This window comes from Diuraphis noxia, unplaced genomic scaffold (assembly GCF_037042655.1).
Source record: "Diuraphis noxia isolate RWA-SAM2 unplaced genomic scaffold, SU_Dnox_SAM2 contig0002, whole genome shotgun sequence".
In the NCBI taxonomy this organism is placed as follows: Eukaryota; Metazoa; Arthropoda; class Insecta; order Hemiptera; family Aphididae; genus Diuraphis; species Diuraphis noxia.
Genome location: NW_028301712.1, coordinates 11,768,401 through 11,793,061, shown reverse-complemented (window position 1 = coordinate 11,793,061; position 24,661 = coordinate 11,768,401).

Sequence of the window (24,661 nt, the reverse complement as noted above, 5' to 3'; positions counted from 1 at the left end):
GTTTCAGTTTTTATATTAATTTGATATTGCTATTAATATATTATGATATTACACGTGTACAAAAAAATCTGATATAAATATTAGGAATATTAGGAAAACGATTGCTTATTTTATATAAGTAATATCATAATCAAAAATATCTTAAAAGTTATACAGAATACAAAAGTGTTAAGTGATGAAACTTCAAATAGTATGAACTATAATAAACTAGAAATGCACACACAACTTACAAAACTTATAAGTTTTTTTTTTGTATTGGAATTCGTTTTTTTCTTGATACCTCTTTCGAAAATCGTTAATCATTATTCCCACGAATAGTTTAAGTGTAGATCGTAATGCATTCCATTGATGTTCGTAATTATTTTAGTTGCAACGATTGAAAACTTATTATTCCCTTGATTTCATAAGATATGTATATCAAAACTCACGCAATTCAGAATTTTGTCTCTAAATTTTAATTGTTGAAAACCCCCACCGAAAAACCCATTTTTTTAAATTTTAATAATTTGTCTTTTTAATCTAATATATGATAATATAATGAATATATATATATATATATATATATAGAGATTTATAGGTATTTACCAACGATTAATCACATATTAATCAACTTATCGATCTATCACTAAAAAATACAATTTTCAATACAGTTCTCTGAGATACATTAAATAATTAAATCATATAAAGGAGTATCGATTATGATCGAGCTAAATCATACAGCTATTAGCTGTATACAGACGTGTGTTGTACTGTGTAGGTACATACAATATACATCCATACATACATTATGTGTACATCTAACCTATAATATATCAACATCTAACCTAGTCGATTATTTTAATTATTCAATTTTTCCATAGATTTATTTTATTTTTATAAGTATTCATGACCGATTTATCAAACATTGATCAACTTATCGATCTATTGACTACACATTATACCTCAAATCGTTTCTAATCCATTGAAAATTATACTTCAAACTACTTAACATGAATCAACATATGTACATGATTTCATCCAAACATATATACCCTATACATTGATTTCTACCTATAGGTAGGCTATATAATATATACAGGGTAATTCTTTTAAGTAGGTACACTAATTATCTCAAAAAGTATTTCCTTTTTTCAAAATATTTTTTTATATGGTTTCAAGTTGTTAAAAAACCAACGTTTTTATTAAAAAATTATATTTTTCAATATTTTTTATCCTTATCGTTTTTTAAGTTTTTTTTATTTTTTTTGAATGACAACATAGAGTTTTAATTTCATATTCTAAAGCAGAATATTTTTCTAAGTATTTTGATTCATAAAAATCGAATTTAGAGCTAGTAGTTTTTGAGTTACAAGTATTTAAAGTTTGATTGGCAGAGTGGAGTGGTACGGCGTTACCCCGCAAAATGTTTGTCCAATACTCCGCTTGTAAAAACTTTAAATACATATAACTCATAAACTACTCGTCCTAAATTCCATTTTCATGAATCAAAATATTTAGAAATGTATTCTACTTTGGAATATGAAATTAAAACTCTATGTTGTCATTCAAAAAAAGTAAAAATATTTAAAAATGATAAGGATAAGAAATATTTGAAAAAATATTTTTTTAATAAAATGTTGGTTTTTTAACAACTCGAAACCATGTAAAAAAATATTTTGAAAAAGTAAATACTTTTTGAAATGATTAGTATACCCATTTAAAAGAATCACCCTGTATGTGTATACATATAAATATTACATAAGTAAGTTATAAATAGTTTAGAAATACTTAGTTAGAATAGATGATCATACACACTTATTATAAGTATTTATAAAGAGGCTTGCTGAACTAAGAGTCTTTCACAGAGTAGCATTGTGTTCAATCTACCCTACATTAATAACCCGATAAATCTACTCACTAGTATAATATTATCTACAACTAACAGTTATAGCTATAATTTAATTATAGCCCTTCAGTCTTCAACTATATAAGAAACTTGGATATGATGCTCTCGATAATTTGATTACTTAAAATACGAGGGTAAGGTATATTCATAAATAGAGGGGGCGATGTCTAGCGTAAATTACTGTGTATTTTTGAAAAAATGATTTACTTCTAAACAACATTACAGCATGTATAATATAATTACATTTTCAAACTTTTTTCCCATAAAAAAAAAATCGTTTTTACGTGTTATTATTGACATTATAATGTATTTACGAATACATATTTTATTATTACATATAAATATTGTTCAACAAGGCATTTGTTTATTCAATTTTTTAAAATTATTATGCATATATTATCATAATGGTCGACAATAAATCAAAAATGCTATGTCCACCACTACAAAAATCTGCATTAGGTAATATTAAGTTATCTGTAAATTTTTTGGAATCAATTCACAGTTTAAATAACACCTTCCTAAAATCAGTTTGAACACAATATTATAACATGGCCAATGGCCATGTATAGGTAGGTAATGTTCTAGAAAATTTTAAAAATTAAAAACAGCTACCTCGTGTTACAAAACTCGGTGTTTGTGACATTGGATTGGCCGGTTATTAATAACATAATAATAATATAGTTGCGTTGGTAGTGACTGCACAGTTTTTTGTTGATCACGTGGACGGAGAAGGATAATAACAATAATAACACAACGATATTTCCCAGGACACCGTTGTTTGGTGACATTAGCAGACGTCGGACACACGTCTTTGCCACGCATACATAATTACGCGTTTATGCATTGCATATATAATTATTATTATAATAAATTAAATATTAAACACTCCTCCCGGGTCCACTATATGTATATTATACGCATTTGAAACGATGTTTTTGCCGCGTATCCGACTACCGTTCATATACATTCTAATAGGATTTTAATGCAAACTACCCGAACTAATCCGACAACGACGTTCTCAACATTTTATTCGTCAACCGACGTCCAATTTATGGCTAGTACTCGTCTGAAACCACGTATGATAATACGTACGTTTATCGCCGACCAATTGTCAATAAATACCAACAAATATGCCATAGTCGACTATAAAATAAACATACACCTAGTGTATAATGTCAACCATATTAGAATAATATTAGAATAATTATCATACTGCAGCCGAATATGACGAAAGGCTATGAGTGTCCCAAATATTATTATTATTATTATTATAATTCATAAATTGTTAAGCTGGAAATTATCGTCATGTGCAAAATATGTCCGCTTATTCCGGGGCTATAAGTTTAGTAGGCGAGAAAAAATAATTAGCTGACACGGTCTGCGGGTTATGTTCACATTATTAATCGTGATGGCTTTATTATTCACAAAGGATGTAATGCATAAGACGCGGCGAACCAGTAAACTATACAAACACATAACGCTATCCTATCATGCTCACTTCAGTACTTGTTCTAATAGTCTCAATTTATATTATATATTCTGTATAAATTAAAACATGAAAAAAAAATGCTTAAAATAAGGCGTAAAAAGACTTGGTTGAGTGTGCTATGTCGTAAGGCAAGTTTCATGGTATTTTTACTCATTTACTAGGATATTGGATGAAAAGGTAGGTATTTACAATTTACAGTTAAAAAAATTCATATATTTAAATACGTGAGAGGGTCTTAAGCAAAAAAAAAAACAATATGTGAAGGTTTTTTTATATACATAATATTATATTAATTTACACAACATGAAAAAATGTGTAAGTTAAAACTAGCCATACACATTTTGTACGGTTCACCTCCAAAATAGCGAAAATAAAAAAACCAAACACAAAATATTGAATATAAAAATATAAAATAGCAAAAATCATTTAATTGAAAGAATAAAATAGCGAATAAAAATAATATAAAATATAAAAAAATTAAAATTATTATTTTTATTTTTATTTATTTTTATTGATCTTTTTAGCTTCGGCGACATGGGCCATTAGCTTTATACATAATTTACATTATACTATTACTTAAAATTTACATGTTTTAGGTGACAATTTAATTACAATAATAAGGGGAAGGGCTGTTGACTATATTTATTCTAATTAAATGTATTTATCTATTTTGGTTGTCCTGAGGAATGACATGATTTTTTCGTGTTGACAGTCGGGTCCGATTGATTCGTATAAGTTGGTTGTTATATTTAGTTTTTCTCTTTCTTCTTCATTTGGTCGGCGTTCTGTCATCAAGTGTTTTACTGAGAGGGTTACTCCGCATATGGTGCATTCTGACGGTGGTTGGTTCTTCATGAGGTGTCCATGTGTTATTATTTTTGTGGTACCTATACATTGTTTATTTTTATTAATAATTTAAAAAATTGAATAAAAAATAATAGAAAATATAAAAAAATTAAAATTATGACAGCAATTATTGTTTTTGTCGTATCTAATAAAATATTAATAAACTAATACGTCAGATTATAGGCAATTCCTTTTAAAAAATTGAATTCATCATTTTAATCGTACATATTTATTAATTTTTGAATCCGTTCTGCCGAATCTTTGTACTTCTTTTTTTTTTCTTATTTTACTTGTTCCAGATTGATACTGCTCATATTTAATTTCCTCCAAATTATGTTGTCTTTGAATACATTCAATAAATTTCCAGTTGGATGGATGCTAAAAATTAAAATATATAAAGTTAATTAATTAATTAAATTTATCAACAAATAAAATATAGATACCTAACAATGGCTTTTTTTTCGTTATTTTATCTTTGCTATTTTGACGTGATGCCATTTTGTACACATGCACAGATTCTTATAAATTCTATGTTAAAAATTCATAATGAATTAAAATTTACATTAATAGCTGCTACATTATAATAGGTAATCATAATAACTTTCGATAACTTACTAATGTTGTTGTTTGATTAAAATACATAAAAACTATTTTTGCTCACTTTTTTCAATTTAATTCATTATCTATGTTAAAGTAATAATTAATAATCGTGTTATTATATAAATAAATATTATTTAGGTTATATAGCTTATATATGTTTACATTTAATTATATCTCAATTTTCCCACATTCAATTATGGAACTATACTGAACGAAATATAAATACAATATAATTTGCAGAATGTAGACAACTATTAAATATAAAATGTATTCGTGGTCTAATAACTAACCAAATTGATTACCCTCATGTTTGTTAGTCCCTTCGTTTTCAAAAAATCTTCCATATTCCTAGCGCTGACACAAATCATTTAAAAAATGAGCCTCTAAGACGTATGATGTCACTCGCCAATGAGGATCTCTCATTTAATAATAATTTGTTTTAATGCTTTTGCTTATAATTTATGTTAAAATTTACCTATAATTAACTGTTATATTATAACTGATTTAACTGTATTAATTTAATTTACTGTTTAACATTTTTATCTCTGTTACTGTATTACATAAAATATTTTTTTTGAAAATAATTGGTTTTATTTGAAAAATTACAATATATACAGTATGTATAATAAGTAATATTTATCATAAAATATTTATAAGATATTTAATGCTCTATTATTATATTAATTGTTATGTTGTTACTTTAATGATAAAGGGAACCCTGTTTATTTGTATAAAATAAAATAAAATTATAAACAATATAATAAATTATCCTTATGACCTTTATCCATGATGTGATTTAAATAATTTGATTACGGAATTAAATCAAGACTAATTAATCATTTTTAAATTAAGATTATCCATTAAAGCTTATTTAATTGATATTATTTTGGTCTGATTTAATTGATTATTTTATCAGCAGGTTTATAAGTTAATTTATATAGTGAAAGTGATTAATCTTGAATACTATGTTCGAATAGGATTGCAATTTAACTCACTAAGTAATTGCAATTAAAATAATTGTGTTCGAGTTAAATTCAAAAACATGATACAACAGTTTTCCGCTTTATTTAAATTATACGAACATGTGTTTTTGTCCCAATAAAAATATTTAATTTTCATTTACTATGAAATGTTAGCAGTAAAATCAACTCTATAGTAATTTCTTATAAATAATAAGTATACCCATTAATTATTTAACTTTAAATTATTAGTTTTAAAACATAAAATGTTATGATTGTATATTTGAGTTATATCGTCCGAATAATAAATAAATAATCTATTCGATTTTAAATCGAATACTAACTTATATATTTTATTAATATGATTTTAATTTAATGTTTATTTACCAAATATAAAATATTGGACCACCAACTTTTTAGTTTGTATACACTTTTGAACAATAAGCAATAATTTTACTGAAAACTATTGCTTGTAATAAAGTTTTTTTTATTTTTGCGATGAATAAATTATACCTAGTGTTATACCTAGAAATACTTAAAATAGTTAATTTTTTTATGTACGTATTTTTATTGCGTATTTTTTCGATTATGGCCATTTGTGTACAAATTAAAAAAACTAATCACATTTAAATTTTAACCAGCAATCACTATTTTAATACAAAGGATACTTTTCAAAAAACCCGTTTATTTCTTGTTACATTTGAGGTTTTTTTAACCATAAATATTATGTTTAAAAATTTAATTTAAAACATACCGAAATTATGTATTATACCTAACAGAGCTATTAAAAAGTTAAATCGAGATAACAAGTAAACTATTAAAATGCACATAAAACAATGATGTGTCCCAAAAAATTTATCATTGTAAAAAAATAATAAACAAAATTAAACAATGTTCTATATTTTTTTTGATTTTGTAGAAAATTCAATCAAAAAATAAAGTACATAATAAACCTAATTATTGCCTTTTTATGCATGAAAAAAATATTAATATTATATACGACGGCGTTTTGGACAGGCAATTTAGCTACACCAGTGTCGTGGTGATATCACAAATTATTTTTTATGATAATTACTTTTTTTTTTAATAATTCTTATAATGATTATATGGCATATTATATAATACCATATCACAATCAACCAATTTATACATATCCACACCTCTGGTATTAATTAATTAGCTTTGTGTGCACATTTCACTTTGCTAGTTTTACACGTGCACCACAAAGTATTGGCATAATAATATAACATGTCAAATATTACACAAATGATTAGCCTTATTAAAACATTAAATCTGTTAGTTAATTTTTGTTTTTTAAAACAATCTCCGAATCATTACAATACAATGTAATACTTGTAAAATACCTACAACATAATATTATACAATGGGTATTATTTTCTCCTTTTAAAATATTATATAATGTTTAAATAATACCGTTTTAAATACTTCTATCAATAAGTTAGATGACCTTGTATGTCAGAAACATTTTAATTTAATAATAAAAAATAAATAAAAATACTTCTAATAATGAAACGTACCTAACCTAACCTAACCTAACCTAACCTATGCTACGCAACTCTTATACACAAACAACTTAAAAACAAATAATAATGATTCAGATGTTTGTTCTAGATTTATTTTTATATAAAATTTTAAGTCAAATCTGACATGGTTTTGTTAATATACAATCAGGATTAGTTTAGGTAACACTAAGAAGAAGTTTTTAGTTCATATTTAAATATAATACAGACTAAACAGGGTGTTTCTGAAATGGTTGAAGCGACTAGTATATGCGAACTCAGCGTGATCACCCAATGACGTTTTTTTTGAAATTTTTTTTCAATCTTAAAAATCTGGGTTTATTCGTCTTATTTTTAGAACATTATCTTAAACAGAAAAATTAACACTCATGTTGAATTTTTTGCAAAATTCTAAAACGAATCGAGATATAACATCATTTTTATGCTTGTCACACGTTTTTCACGCTCGAATCGCCGACTAAAACAAAATGATATGACACGTCGATTCGTATGAGAAAAGAAAAGGTAAATATTGGTAATAGTTATTTATTGTCATTTAACATACATGATTAAATTAGTGCATTGTTTTACATTGCCAACTAATAAAAATGATAAAATAATAACAAAACTAGTGTTAACAGATTGTAAAACATCGAATTTATGTAGAGATAAATGAAACTAACTATTTGTGTTCCTATTTATACTGAAATTCCAATTTTTGTGTATCGCAGCAATACATAATTATTTTGACTCGATAAGATAAACTTTTCATTTTGTACTTATGGTAAATGACAACAAATAACTATCACCAATGTTTACCTTGTGGTTTTTTCATACGAATCGACGTGTCACATTTTTTTTTTTTTAGTTGTCGATTCGAGCATGAAAAACGCGCGACAAGCGTAAAAATAATGTGACACCTCGATTCGTATGAGAATTTCGCAAAAAATTCAACTTGAGTGTTAATTTTCACATTTAAGATAATGTTATAAAAATGAAATGAATAAACCTAGATTTTGAAGATTAAAAAAAATTTTCAAAAAAATCGTCATTGGGTCATCACACTGAGTACGCATATACTAGTTACCTCAACCATTTCAGAAAAACTGTATAAAACATAGTTATAAGTTAAGCGTTGGCTGAATAAGTTAGATTAGGTAAGTTGCTACCTAAGGTAAGTAGCGCGCCTTTCAAAATTTCAAAATTCTCATTGTTATTATTGTAACTAACTTTTTGAGGTGTTACCACTAGGTATCCTCTTTAATTTCATGATTCATGTTAACTAATTACTTTTATTTTTCACTTATAAAACCTACTCATTGTATAAAGAATATGTACAGATTGTAAATTTATTTCAATAAGAAAAAAGTTAAATGTCGTTTTAATCTGATTGGTAGGTATAGTCAGGTGAAATTAAACTTAAAATAAATTATTGATGTTTTGTGGTTTTAAAAATGCATGTACGTATATTATTAAATTTTAGAATATTTATTTTCTTTTTGATGTTTTTTATAATCTTAACTTATATTGTTATAATATTATATATTTAGATTATAGTTACATAAATATATATTTCAGTACTATTATATTTAAAGACATATATGTTTTATGGATATTGTTTAACTTTAGAAAAAAAAAATTATATTTATTTAAACGAAAACCAATGAATTGAAAAAATAGAATTTACAACTCAATAGAAATTTTGCATTATGCAAAACATCTTTCTCCAAAAAATTATATCCACTTATTACGACATGGATTAAACTAAAACATGACGTAGATAAGCTACAATGAAACAGTTGAATAAACGCATCAAAACGCTACGCTCGGCGGTGGAGTAACTGACGAAGAACTGTTACAGCACAAAATTTGAGTAATACAGGTTTTTTTTTTTAATAAAATATGTAGCTTCGCCCGAATGCACGCATGAAATGTATAACTCATACGACGTCAGTAAAAATGTGCGTGACATGAAATATTTGAAATCACATCGTGTACAGAGGTGAGACTGTACACAATAGAAAAACTTGATTTTCGAGATGAACCATGTACAACCGTTAGAAAAATACGATACTATAATAGGCCGACGCCACTCAACAATTCTCGCTGATGGAGTAAGTATTGTTGTTGCGTGATGCGCAGTGTATCGGAAAGATGAATTCTCTAAACACGATAACGGGGCCGGGATGGGTAGGTTTTGTTGACTGCTTGTATAGCGTTAGGTTGGGTGAATTTCTTTCAAAGGCGCAATATTTTTATACTTATTATTATTATTTTTATATTGATGACCAAAACTCGGTGATTCGATTCGGCTTTACAATACCGTTCATTTGAACATATAAATATATTGGAAGTTAACAATACGATAAGATTCATACTCTATGGTGAAGCAGTCACTTCGGTATCAGCATTTCCTGTTGTATTCTAGTTTGAGAGAATGCAAATTAAATTTTTTTCATCGCTCGTTGTAATATTATAATATAAGTGTATTAATTATGGTCACACGTGCATAAAAAATAATATCATGTTGTGTTAATGTATTATTAAATAAAACAGAATCCTGAATATCAAACCATAATTTTATAACAATTAAGATATGTTGGTAATATTTTTTAAGTTTGAACATAAATAAAAATAGAATATTTTAGTGTGGTTCATTTGTAAGGCTATATTATGTGAAATTCAATATTGAGGATTGGGGTTTTTTTTTATCAATTATTTAAAATAGTAAATTATCATTACAGCTATTACACGACTGATATTGATTTAGTAAAAATAAATAACATATAATATTATTTCATATAAAGTGTGATCTAAATTAAAAATGTATAATTTTATCGGGAATATCAAATATTGAATTAATAATAGGATAATGACGTCTATCTATAATCTATATAGTCAGTTTCAAAGAAACTAGTTTAGTTTCTGGTGACAGTGTAACGCACCTTGTTTTCAACTTATTATTCGTTGTGGTAAAATTTTTTGTCTGTGTTACCCGATTGGCATAAATCTTATGATACCAAAATCGAATTAATTTATTGAAGTAATTTTAAAACAGTTCAACGCGTTATAATAAATATTACCATTTTCTATTAAAAAATAAGTTCTTGTTATGTCTATTAGAACTAAAAAATAATAATATTTTATGAAGTATATTTATGTAAAAAATAAATGTGTACTTTATTATATTGGTATCTATGATCATTTATTATTTGACTTAAAATGTATTATTTACATATAAATAATATAAAAATATACTGTAACGTAACTCATACGATAACAGTTTAAATTTTAAGCAATCAACTTCTTTTAAGACATATTTAAGAGGTTATCATCGTTTCCAATAAAATTATATTATTATATAAAGTGCAAATAACATAAGTGATCCTATAATGAAATAAATTTTAATAGGCAAAACTCAATTCAATACCAATAAAATGTTATTACCCTAACAGATATTTTATGTTTGGAATTGGTGAGGGAAAACCATATTTTAATGTTTATCAAACTAAATTGTGATTAAACTGTTTATGTATCTAAGGTTTAGAATTTATTATACCTCAACGAATGAAATTACATTTTATATGGTTTATTATAATGATGTCAAACGTTTTATAATACCAATAATGTTATGGGATGTATCAATCGTATTTACATTTTATCATGTTCTAATCATTACTAATTTTACACATCATTTTATATTTTATATATCGAAAAAAAAAAAAAAATAATGACTTTGAGTTATACATTTAATTATTACGCATTTGAATTTTATTTTATTAAAAATCTTACGAAAAAAATATTCAAAAAAATAATAGGAAATGGGTAAAAACTTTATTTTCGGCAACTAACAGTTAATGGATGGCAATATGTATAAGGTATATGTATAGGTATAGGTACCTACATGGTAAAACTACCAATAGTTTCATTTCGACAAATTCTTCACTTAAACCATTTATTATAAATGAGTATAAACACTAGAGAATGCAAATATTTAACAAACAGTAGAAATCGTTTTGCCTTTCAACAAATCCATTAGCATACCACGCCTTAATGGTTATCCCAAAAGTACGATGAGTATATTATATTAAATATATATATTACTTGTTTGTGTACGTCGTGCATATAGGCATAAACATGTTTTAATGTTTTTTTGAGAAATAAAAAAAGGTTCGATTAAATTCCATACAAATATTACAAATCCATGAATTTGCTTCAAAGAATATTTTTTCAAATAATGACAATACTCGTGAAATTACAATAGTCAGATCTTTTAAGGAAAAAAAATATAGTATAATAACTAAAATTTAAAAAAAAATGTGTTTTGTTCTTTCTGTTAATAATATAATTTTAATTTTGTACTTCAAAGCAATACAAGATATTAAAGCAGTATTATTACATTTCTAAAAGAATAACTTTTCCATAAAATGTTTATGTTAAAACAAAATAGTCGTATAAAATGGTTAGAAAAATAAAAATATACTTTCCGTTATGAAGTATTTAATTAATTAATGTAAAATCCGTTTATCCGTCCAAGGATGATTGTTAATTAAATACATTTTAACTAATGGATATCAAAATAATACTTATATAATCTTCCTAAATTATTTTTATTTTTAGCTTTTAAAGTTATTTATTTATTTAATTAGTCACCATTAAACAGTAAACTAATCTGTTTGTTTATTTCTCCGTGTATTTCTCTATCCTTAATATTGTATTGATGATAAAATATGCTATTTTTACTATATTGAATCATTAAGAAAGTAAGATACCTACACTTGATGGGTGGCCACCAAGTTTAAGAGTATATTTTAAATTTAATCACAACAGCAATGATAAATCTTGAAAAATATAAAACAATTTATAGCTGGGTTAAGTTTCTTAAAATATGTTCAATATTCTGCAATACGGGCCTCAGCATTTAAAATAACTTGTTTTTCACGTGTATCTACCGAAAACTGCAATGACAAAACCCAAGTACAATAATATTAACAATAATGGCAATATCACAAATTCAGTACCTAGTATAAATTCGAATGTTTTAAACTTTTGTTGAAAATACAACAAACATAACCATATATTATGATACTTATGTCGTGTGCGATATTGTTTCATAATAGAAGATGCTTCTTATACTTATTGTGCATTTTTAACTATTTTTTATAGCATGACTACTGATAAATAATGTTTGTACATTGGAACTTGGAGTATTTATAACATCTAACCAATGACGTCCGGTGTGTGTTTACGTCTCAATTACGAGTAAATGAAAATCCTACTGTCGTCCATTTTGAAGACCATCTAATAAATTATTACATATACAACCAATACAAGCGTTATATTACAGCATATAGGTATGTCCGATAAGATAAGTAAGCAAAAAAGCACCCGTGAAATCGACATCAATTTTTTTCACTCCTTGAAGACAAATCGCTAACGAGACATCAACTCGAACGTTCGTGACACATGGTAAAACGACAACAAGATTTCATCCGTTCATTTTTCATTATATTCTCCTTAACAAATGACCACCCAACTACGTAAGAAAAAGAACCCACATTATAAAAATGCCCTTTAGCTTTTTTGTGCATAGGATATTTGCACAAATCTAAATCGAAACGTTGACCAAATTCCACTTTGAGTCCTTGAGAGTAGTACCCATATTGATAAAATATTATAAAAAAATAAAAAAAACATCGCCGTTCAACATCTTGAATTATTTAAGAATAAAATGGTAGTTCTGTAGTTCTGTGCTGATTTAGCTAAGATGACAACAACAGAATATAATCTAAGGTCAATAATATTATATACATTTTCAATAATTGTTGCTAATAATCTATAAAATGGTATACCTATTAAGTTTGAATACTTAACCTATTATGTCTTTGATGTATAAGAACTTTATTGATTAACCACTAATAGTATTTTAAGTACACCAATTTTCCAATCTTCCGTTTAATAATGTTGAAACAATATATCAATGCTTAAATGACAACTAATATATATGCAATTGAAATGTACTCTCCGTTTGTCACTTTATCTTGTGTACATTTTTGTTATGATGAAAATTATTAAACAACGACGATAAAGTTTATGCTATTCAATAATCAATAAATTGATTTAATCTAAATTTTTTTCTCAAGAGAAACTCAATTATTTGTAATCAGAGAAATAAAAAGCTAAAAAATTGCTATTAAATTGTGGGAAAATGGGGTGAAAACATTGCTTAGTCAGCTTTGATCCCGGATACCTTCTGTTGTCTTACTCCATAGGACAGAGTAATAGTGAGTACCTACAACGTAATACAATATCGTCGAGAACGATGTACCAATTTAAAAAAAATATCGTTTGGTGGAAAATCACATACTGTAATATTATATTTCAAAGACTTACAACATCCTGTCTACGGTAGTTTACTAATACATTATCAAAAAACTTTACATTTTAATTAATTTCAAGACATATTGAATGTCTTAAACGTGTAAATCGATCCAAGAGCCAGAGTTAAATTTCAACTTGATTTTCAAATACATGTTTTAAAAAATCTTTTGCGTGCTTTATGCAATGGTGGCCACATCGACAACCACAAAGGTTGCACTAATTATAAAAACTTAAAGTCCTAAACCTCCAATTAGGCAAAATTCTCCCATACATATTCCTTCTTTTGAAAACAACTTTACCAAAGCCTCTTTTGATACAAGTCAACCGCCTAATGCTTATATCACCTTCTCCGGTCAAAACCATTTTCCACTTTCCTTCAAAGTATTGAAACTTTGCTAACCTAATTTATCTTTGATTTCTTGAATATAATTAAACCCCTCATCTCCTTTCTTACTTCACTATTAAGTAAGTCCCAATTATGGATAATTTATAATTATTATGTTCGTGTTAATCACTCTGTACCTAACCTATCGTTATCTACCTATTCATTACCTGTCTATTCATTTTCTACTATATTTTTTTACGTTATTTCTATTTATTCTATATTTTTATGTCTTATATTTGGACCTCGCATGTTATTATATATTCAAGCATTCAATTGTTTCTAATGATATATTTCATTACTCTTATTCTTGTTTTGATACGGCTTAATTATTTTAAAGTCAATTTCATAAATATTATGATTGCATAATTTTTATTTTTATAATAAATTGTTAAGCTATAATTATTATACATCAAAAAGCTATAAATAATAAAAAAAAATTTTTGACAATTGAAATGTGTTATTTAAAAAAAAACACTATTATTTTGGTCAGTCTATAAATAAATATATATCTCGTACGATGCATAATTTAATCACAATTTAAATTTGTCTATAATAGGTGAATATTTGAAGACAATCAATTAAAATTCTGAAGGCTCGGGTATCATAGTCGATGATGTTTACCCGCGTTGATTAGACGAACAGACTAATATTTATTCCATAATAATTATTATTGGTTTTTGAAATACGCACCGACCATGTCGCGCACTATGGTTTATTGTGGAATAATGATGCGGAATAATAAAATTGACGCTTAAATAATGCTGACGCCGACGCGCTACGTCTAGGCCTGCTCGTTATGTATCCCCGTGCCACGTGCAAGGAATGATGACAAATCACGCACTTACAATGATACCTGATTACCACCGTATTTACAAATGTTTATGCAATATCTACGTGGACGAATGTGAAACACACTCACACACACATACACAATTTTTTTTTTTAGTTGTATCAATATAATCTCGTATATCATTCCACATACAACTCACCTAAAATAAATTGCATACGTATACTTATGTAATTTTGTAATTTGTATGGTTATAATTACCAAGGGTGTGAATTTAATGCACTTAAAAACTATTAAATATACATGCATATATAAACTAAAATCTGACAAAATATTCATAAAAATATGCTCTAATTTTTCAAAAAATCGCAAAAAACCACGAAAATTAAACTTTTATTTTTATTTTTTTCATTATAATTTCTTATTAATTTTAGTTGAAATATATCCATTATGTACGATTTTATATCAGCATATTAATATTTATTTTAGACTTCAATATAGTAGGTACAATAGTCAATAATACACGTTAAATACCTAAGTAAAAATAGAATAATTTCCGTGAAACTATAAAAGTCATAGTTTATACAATTACATTTTTGACAGATTGACTGAACAAATGTAAATATTACGAAAAAAAGGCATTTAAATAAAAATTGTATTAAAAGATGCGTTTATATGCCATAACTCATAAAATATACAAAAATATGCAAAATAAGATTTGGTATTTAAACTACAAAAAAGTCAAAACAAATTTTGGTTAAATCCATTTTTTTATATGGTGTACCATGCATTAAATTCACAGCCCTGATAATCACTACCTATTAAATAAATGGTTGGATATTGCTAGATTTCGAAAACAATATATTATATTAATTGTTAATATTATTTGTATATACTTAACTATATGAAAATGATTTTCTACATTTTTTGACAATCTGTATTAATACTATTTATCAAATTTTTTTTCAAGTTCTCAAACGTTTACCACTGTACTATCACGTGTGCTAATACTATTTCTCTCTCTTCATTTTATCCTAGCATCCACTAAAGGCGGATACGGTATCGCCTACTTTGGAAAACATATACTTTAATACCGTATCGTATATACGTTTAGCTCACCATTAAAATGGACGCCAAAAACTACATACACGCTCAGTCCTTACCAAAGGTATAAACAGTGATAAAAGGACTCAGAGATGCACAAGGTATAGGCGTGCGAGGCAAACGCGGTAATTTTTATGAGTGTGTGCTCTTTAGTGGCGCCGTTGATAGGGTTTTAACGAGTTTTATACCAATATCTGCTCTATATCATCCACATAGCGATGATATAAGGAAATCGATGGATACAATGACCAAGGGTGTAAAAAGGGATGAACACTGTGTGTGTATGTGTGGGCGTATGTATACGAAGAGAGTGCAGTATGGTAGGTATTTTAGGCCATTTAATTAGTACCACCACCGTCGCTTACAACCTTTTGACCAAGTTACATGTATATAACGCGTTTGTAAGACCACCGATCCCAAATGCTTTCCTTTCGGACGTCCGGTACGTTGTACTGAGTTCACCTATGTGATACGGTATCCATTTGGGTCTTATAACGTTTAACCACTATCGTCCTACTTTTCACCGAAGCTAATCGATCAGGCTTGGCTATACTAGGAATGTATAATGTGACGCATTTTTTTAAATAATGTTAGCTTGCAGTACGGTAAAATTTACAAGCTTTAATGTTTGTAGCATGTGATTAATTTACAGCCAAATATTCTATTATAACCATGACACCGAAACAGAGTACCTAATAAAAGTTACTTTTCTACGATTTGATAACCCACCGGTTATTAGATGGAAATCAATATGAACATTTCCAACTAACAGTAAACCCCCCCCCCCCATTGGATGAACTTTTTAATTATATTTTGAATGTTCACTGACCTCATTATTAATATTACATCTAATATCATTTCTTAACATTATAATATTATGTGTGTATTTTCAACATATTTTATCAAAATATCTGCATTCCACGAAATAATGATGGATGTTTAATGATTACAACTAATGTTTTAACTCAAAGAATTATCGTATTATTAGTATATAATGTGATACAATGAAATGAAGGGCTATAACGCCTAGAGTTTCATATAATATTTCTTTTTGTTTGAGATGCTTGTGATATACATATTATGTATTTTATGTGTGATAAAATGTCATATTACGCTCGAATCCTTGAATTATATACCAAAGTATTATAATATGTGAGTATATAATTCAATAAATCAAAAAAAAAAATAATAATAATGCAGAGTCAACGTAACGAAGTGAAACATATAAATAATTGAAATAACAAATACTTACAGATACAGGATAAAACGCGTTAACGCGTTAAAAAGTTTTCGTAATCTTCTTATACGACAAAAGTCAATGGAATAATAATAATATACAGTTGGGTTGTAGGATGTGAGCAAATGACGGTGATGGTGAGTTTGAAATCTGAAATATTATATATTTACGTATATACTTACCGAAGATGTTATATCGCGATCCTTACTATATATTATGTACATAAATATACTTATTTCGTAGCGACGTTTTTCACACGAATAAAATATTAATGGAAAAGTAAGGTGTCCTTTGGAAATCTGTATTTTTCAGTGTGACTGCGTTCGAGTTACTATACTTACTTTTAACTACTTCGACATGCGGCAGTGGCACAATATGCGTGCACTATAATAATATTATACTAAAATACAATACTAATTTAATATTATTTTTGTACAAAAGAGAGAAGGCACACCAATCGTCGTAAAGAGCACCTGGCTCGTTTTGAACCATTACATTTTCTATGACTATCGAAATTAATGTACGGAACAACTACGTAACAAACATGTGAAGTGCGGATATACACACATATACACACTATAAACGCGTGTGTGTATTTGAATCTACCGATATTATGTGTTACTAACAACGATCGTCGGTGATGGGTGATCTCAATAGTTGGCTTTTTTTCAATATCGTTTTTTTTTTAAAAATTTTTTAAGACGTAATTATATTATATTATCTATAAAAATTGTTCAATTTAAATTGGATAACTATTCGTAAGTTTATTTATTTTGTCTAAAATTTCAGTTTTAGAACGAGTATATATACAATATTACTGTTATTATCTCCACACTCCGCGTCTCTTGTGTTTACACTTGAAGTTCGGAGGTAAACTATATCACAATAACAATACCTAGTACATACATATATTATAACATAATATAATTGTAACAATATATGTATTAGGTAATAATATATTATTATTATTGAAATTCGATTCCGTTGGTGTGCTGCTGTTATACAACATTGCGTATACTATCATATAATAATACAAACACGACGATAATATTATAATATGTGCTATCGTGCATTCATGTTATACACGCGCGTCACATGGCGATAATAACGTTAATAATTATTATTACCTCGTATATCACTGTCATACGGTTTGCGCCACACATTATAGTGGTTTCCAAGCGTTTGTAACCGCCGGAACTGTGAACTCCACGTGGGCGTGTGTGGCTGGAGGCTGCTGAATGTGTATAAACGGAAAATTCCTCGCACCCACTATTATATAAACGCCACTCTGTTACAGTATCACTACCCACCTCTTTCGCTGCTGTTTCAATGCGTACGTGTAATATGGTTTATTGATATTACGCCAACACGGTTCGTTCCGGAATAAAATACTTTTGCTGTATATGATATAATAAACGCGTTGTATAGGTATATGATGAAAGTTCCAGCGAACCTTATCCACCGCTGTGACGTTAACCCGTGGTTATTGAATAACTAATAAATCCTTATACGGTGTATTTAACGATACATTGTTGTAGGAGAAACTGAAGCTCAACGCGAAAGAAAGAAAGAAAATTTAAAAAGAGAAAATGGATTTCTGAGGATCGCAGACTGGTGATAGTGATGGCGTAACGATACGACGATTAATACTGGACATGGTATTGTGATATTTTCTCATATTGCATGTGATGTGTTTTGGTAACTATATATAAAAATTAAAAACTAATTAGTGCAGTTATGAGTTACACTGTCTGGCGAAATGCACACAAATTTTTCGAAATATGCATGATATCGATAGCATTCTCACGACCTTCAGATTCTAGTAAACCCGATCTCGAATGTTCATACTATACAAATACTCGTAATATTAAATTTTCTTTAATAATACAGAATGGTTTAAAATACGATTTTTGGAATTTTGAAACATACTTAGACTTTATTTCCGAATCCTTTAGTTTTTTTGTAGTACTTAAGGAATAACTTTTAAAGACACACATTTCTGTTTTTCAAACGAAAATTATTATAAATATTGTTCAATTTGAGGAGCTGTTCTAATGATAATAAGTCAGGGCTATGATGATATTAATCTATCACCATTTTTGATTTGCAAATATGGCTCAAGTATAAAAAATACTAGTTCAAATATAACGTAAATTTTATATTTTTTTCAAAACCATTACATGTATAATGTGGTATTGTTTACATTTATTTTATTTTTAATTCAACTATATACCTACCATTAGACACCCTCAGGATATTTTGTCTTAGCAAATACATGGATATACAACGCTATTTTTTTATAATTAAAAATGCTTGTGTTTGAACCGATGTTGGTTACTATTTTTCTGTTTATTATCAACAACAGTTGAAAATAGCTGTAAAATTATCTACTGTTAAAAATTTATACGGCAAGTTTAATATGACATTCAACATAAACATAATTATTACCTAACTTTGTAATCAATGAAAATTTATATGCTGAGAGTTTGTATGCAATTTATATTTCGAAGTTAATTTATTCCTAACATTTTTTTATAAAACATACTTGTTATAATGATAGAGGTGCTATTTATATATGATTTAAGAGTCTAATAAATTATAGAGTCCTCGTTTTGTATTTTATAATGTCAAATTTGATTTGAAACAGACATGACAAATTATTAATATATTTAAATGAGCTTTAATTAGAATAAGATCCTCTTTTTAGGGTCTTTAAAATGCCATCAGGAATACATAACGATAACTATGTAAGTAGGTATTCATAAATAAACCCGTGAAGTAACTTTAATTATTCAAAGAGATTTTTTTACTGGATAATCCCTACAAGATACAGCAGAAAAAATATATGTGATAATTTTATCTTGAGTAATATGTATAATATATATATAGTAATAATATGTGTAGCAGTGTATAAATTCAATGCTTATTTTGTTTAAAATGTTTGATTATAAAACTAATATTCTAAACGATTTTCTGTTTAACTTTTCTATACAATGCAAGTTTTAGTCAAAAACTAGATCTAATATATACACAAAAACACTAGTTATTATAATACTTTATCATTAATAATAATTAGTAACAAAAATAATTACAAACAAACTAAAAATCTACGTTATTAGAACGTGATTTGAACACATTTTAATGACAAAACGATTTTTAATATCACTAATTAGGATCCGTTTAATTCAGTTTACAAATTATTCATATCGTAATTATATAGGAATTGATTGTTCCTAATATTATATTATTATGATTTACCAAGAGTATTTGAAATGACGAAATAAAAAATATATCAATTTAAATCACTGAATAAAATAAAACATTAAATATCAAAGAAAATTATAATGAGCAGCAAAAAATTACAGAAAACATTTACAAAAAATATAGATGCATTAATGTGTAATTACATCACTGTTTAAAATTTTAAACATAAAATAGACTTATAAATAAATCAATAAACAACTAATAATAAAATAAAATTTAAAAGGACTAGTGATGAATCGCTCGTGAAAAACAATTTTTGGTAGAATTTATTTATTTCTCTACGTATAATTTTAAATAAATAGATAATATAATAAACGAAAATATCATGGTTTTTAATGGAAAAATTACGCATTGCAATTTAAAATTCATAGGTACATAAAAATGTAAATTTAAATCATAAAAAAGTAAGTAGATTATTTCTAATATAAAATATTGTATTTATTTTCAAAACTTTTAAAATTGATTACATTAAATCATTCAACTCGCACCATCCAAATACCATTAAACCGTTTAACGGATTTCGTCGTGCTGGAATTATTTCCTCGTTTTCAGCGATGATATCTCAAATACATAAATTGAATACGTTGTCCGGGAAAGGGTGAAGTAAATTACGATAGTTCTGTTGGACGAAGAAATCGAAAAACTTTTTAACGTTAAGCAATTCGAAAACTTTACCATCAAGCTAAATCATCAAATCGACTAAAAATAAATAACAACTAATATAGTATTTATCATTAAAGAAATACAAAAATAAATTTTAATAATTTTTAAAACATAAAATTGTGTAAACAATTATCATCAAAATGCTAAATAAAAATGATTTGAATCAAGCAATATAATAAATCTATAATATTTTAGTATTTTTAATTAATTCAACTAAAATTATTTAATCTTTTCTATTGATAATTTTAATAATAACAAAGCTTGAATAGTATCATATAAAAAGTTTTCACGATAAAAGATAATTACTTACCATCCCAGTGGAAAAAAAGTAATCATTCTATGTACTGATTTGAATTAATTCGTCGAATTACAAGTGATGGCAGTATTACAACGTGTCATTTATAATTAAAACTTTGAGTGAATACTGAATAGTTTAATTTGTAAAATATTTTTTTCGAATTGAGATAACTTATATTGAACTACAAACAATTTAGACATTGTACACAAAATATAAAAATATAACTAATTTAGTTTATTATATATTCTCTAAAACAATAATTATTCCTCTAACCGGCGTTTGTGACGTTGCATTTTATATAAATTAATTAAAAGCAGTTTTATTATTACTATTCAACGTTTTAAATTTTGATGAATTATATAATTTATGATGACAATCGTAGAAAAATATTTCAGTCTGTGGTTGCCGAAATAATAATAATAAAAAAAAAAAACAAACATTTTTCTCAGTTGTATATTAGTATATATTATATAATTCCCATCTATAGTGATAAGCGGATGGGTCAGTGATGTTAAAGTCAACAGAGACAGCATCATTACGGATACGAGATGATATAATATTATAATGACCCAAGTTTTGCTTGGGAAAAATCATGCAATATGTCGAGCACACAGTACTGCTATAACTACCATCGCAGTCTGACTGTTACGTTCCTTACCACACCCTCTTCATCTTATTCTATTCAGTTTTTGTTCCATTGGACGGCAAACAACGATGACGTTGACAATATTTTCCCGTAATGAATTTGAGCTGACTGAGCAAGCCGAGTTACATTTACCGTTGTAAAGTTGCCAGTACCATATCGTCTCTACTTGACAACTTCAACGCCTCAACAAATCTAAAATCTAACTATAACCGTTTCTAAAATGTTTTTTTTTGGAGAAATGCGCGATGGAAATGAAAGTTTTATAGAACCTTAATTTGACAAGTTTTTATCGGACACACAGCTACATACCATACTAATACTTGTACCTAATGATAATATTACGTATATTACATATAATATTATATAATATGAATATATTATATAGGCATCGACAAATTTAGCTACCTACACAACGGTAAATTTTTATTTTGTACCTAATGACGCCATGATTTAAATTGTGTACATTTGAACACTGGGAGAGTTATTTTATGTATAATCTAACGTCTAAGTTTCAGTATTTTATTACATTATGCTTTGTATATTGTATGTAACTTTTATATTAAAAACGATAAAGTAGGTTAGAATTAACGCTTTATATTTTATTAGGTTTAACGAATGTATTTGAAAAAGCTCAAGAGAATAAACTTAAAGCTCTAGGCTTAACATCATTACAGACACCTTCGTTGTAGTAATATATAATATTATTATCTTGATCCAATTTCTAAGGGGGGAAAAAATAAGTTACTGGAATAATTAGAAATGAATGTAATGACGGATCACAATAATGAATATTATTTTTTAAGATTAATAGTTTATCGTTAAGATGTATGTACTTATCGTATATATTTAACCTAAAAAAAAAAAAAAAAAAACATAAACTTACTATTACATATCCAGTTTTTATTCACTCGAAATGCCATGGCCAGTTGTTTGGGAACAATTCCAAGTGAAAATGAAGAAATATATTTTTTAAGTGTGGGTGGAAAATCGACTGAAGTTTATATTGGAAATGGGGGTTGTCTGTAAATCCTCTTCCCCCAGAATGAAAAAAAACTTTTCATAAAGAGTTTTCACGGCTGTTTATGACTGGGTCTCGGACTTTGTGGATCATATATTTTTACATTAAAAAGATTTTGTCGCCACACAAGTTTTTGCGCTTAGGTTTTGTTTATCTGGTTTATCATACACCTTCAATTGTTATCTTTCAGAATACTCTGAAAGATCCAAAAATAACAGAAAAAACTCATGGGTATAATAATATATAATCGTGGCCCTGTGTTAGTACTTCTACGTACATACACAATCCAAATATTTAATTTAACGCATAAAACTCATTTATGATTTGTTGTTTTTTCTAATTATTTTAGGTCATTGCTATATATGCATAGTGCATATATATTATGTTATGGCTATTATGAATCTAGATCTATATTTTTATTTTTAACTTTAAGTTACACAATCACTGAACCACCTAAGTACTCTTTCAAATCCACTTATTAAACATTTGGCCTGCGGTACAATTCCTGGTAGTCTTGTTCCCCCAAGATGCCTAAAAAGCATGTGGGGTCGTGATTTGTTATATATATATATATATATATATATATATATATATATATATATATATTAAAATAATAATAATTAAATGTAATAATCAAGAAACAATAGAAAATTTCATCATTGGGTGGCTCCTTCCATCATAACAAAATATGTTTCTGTCAATTGTATTCTTAGCATATATTTTTATTTTATAATGGTACGAGATCGTATATTACTAGTTAAAAAAAATTCTAAGTTATGTTTAGATTAATTTTTATTTATAAATATTAGAAACAGAATTCAAACTATTATCAAGCGTTTTAATAATAATTAGTATACTATTTTTAAATGTTTAATATATTATAAATTATATCAAATACGATTCATGCTTTATCTGAGCTTATTATCGAAAACTAAAAAAATAATTTTCATGTTTTTTGAAAATGTGAACTTTTAAATCTTTTAGAAGTTAAATAATTTAAACCAAAATTTTACGTAGAAATGTAATATAAGAAAATAAAGAAGCACCTATATAATATTATAATGTAGTAGGCAATATTATAGATACTTGGGACTAAAAAAATTTCGATGATACCACATTACCACCTAAATAGCAAAAAGTTGTGATACAATCAGTTGTTGGTTTTTTTTTTGCAAAGGTTTCAAAGTATTTGAGTAGCAGTTGATTTATATGACAATCAACCCAATAATCATAAATAAAAACGATGGTAGAAAATGTGTAATTACATTAAGAATTATTCAATCTCATAAACAAAATGAAATACTCACATGGATGAACAATTTGACAATGGAACAGAGAATCCGATGGTTCTAAACTTTAAAAAAAAAATATTTTTCATTAAATAATTTAACAATACATGCATGTTTGCGCACAGTGAGTATATTTGTCATAATGAAATATACTAATTATAATTAATTAATTGATTTAATCATCAGAGATAACTTTTCATGAAACATTAATGAATTGTAAGTTTTCAAATTCTAAATTCAATATAAAGTGTAATTTGATGGAATAAATTTGAAATACATATATATTCAAG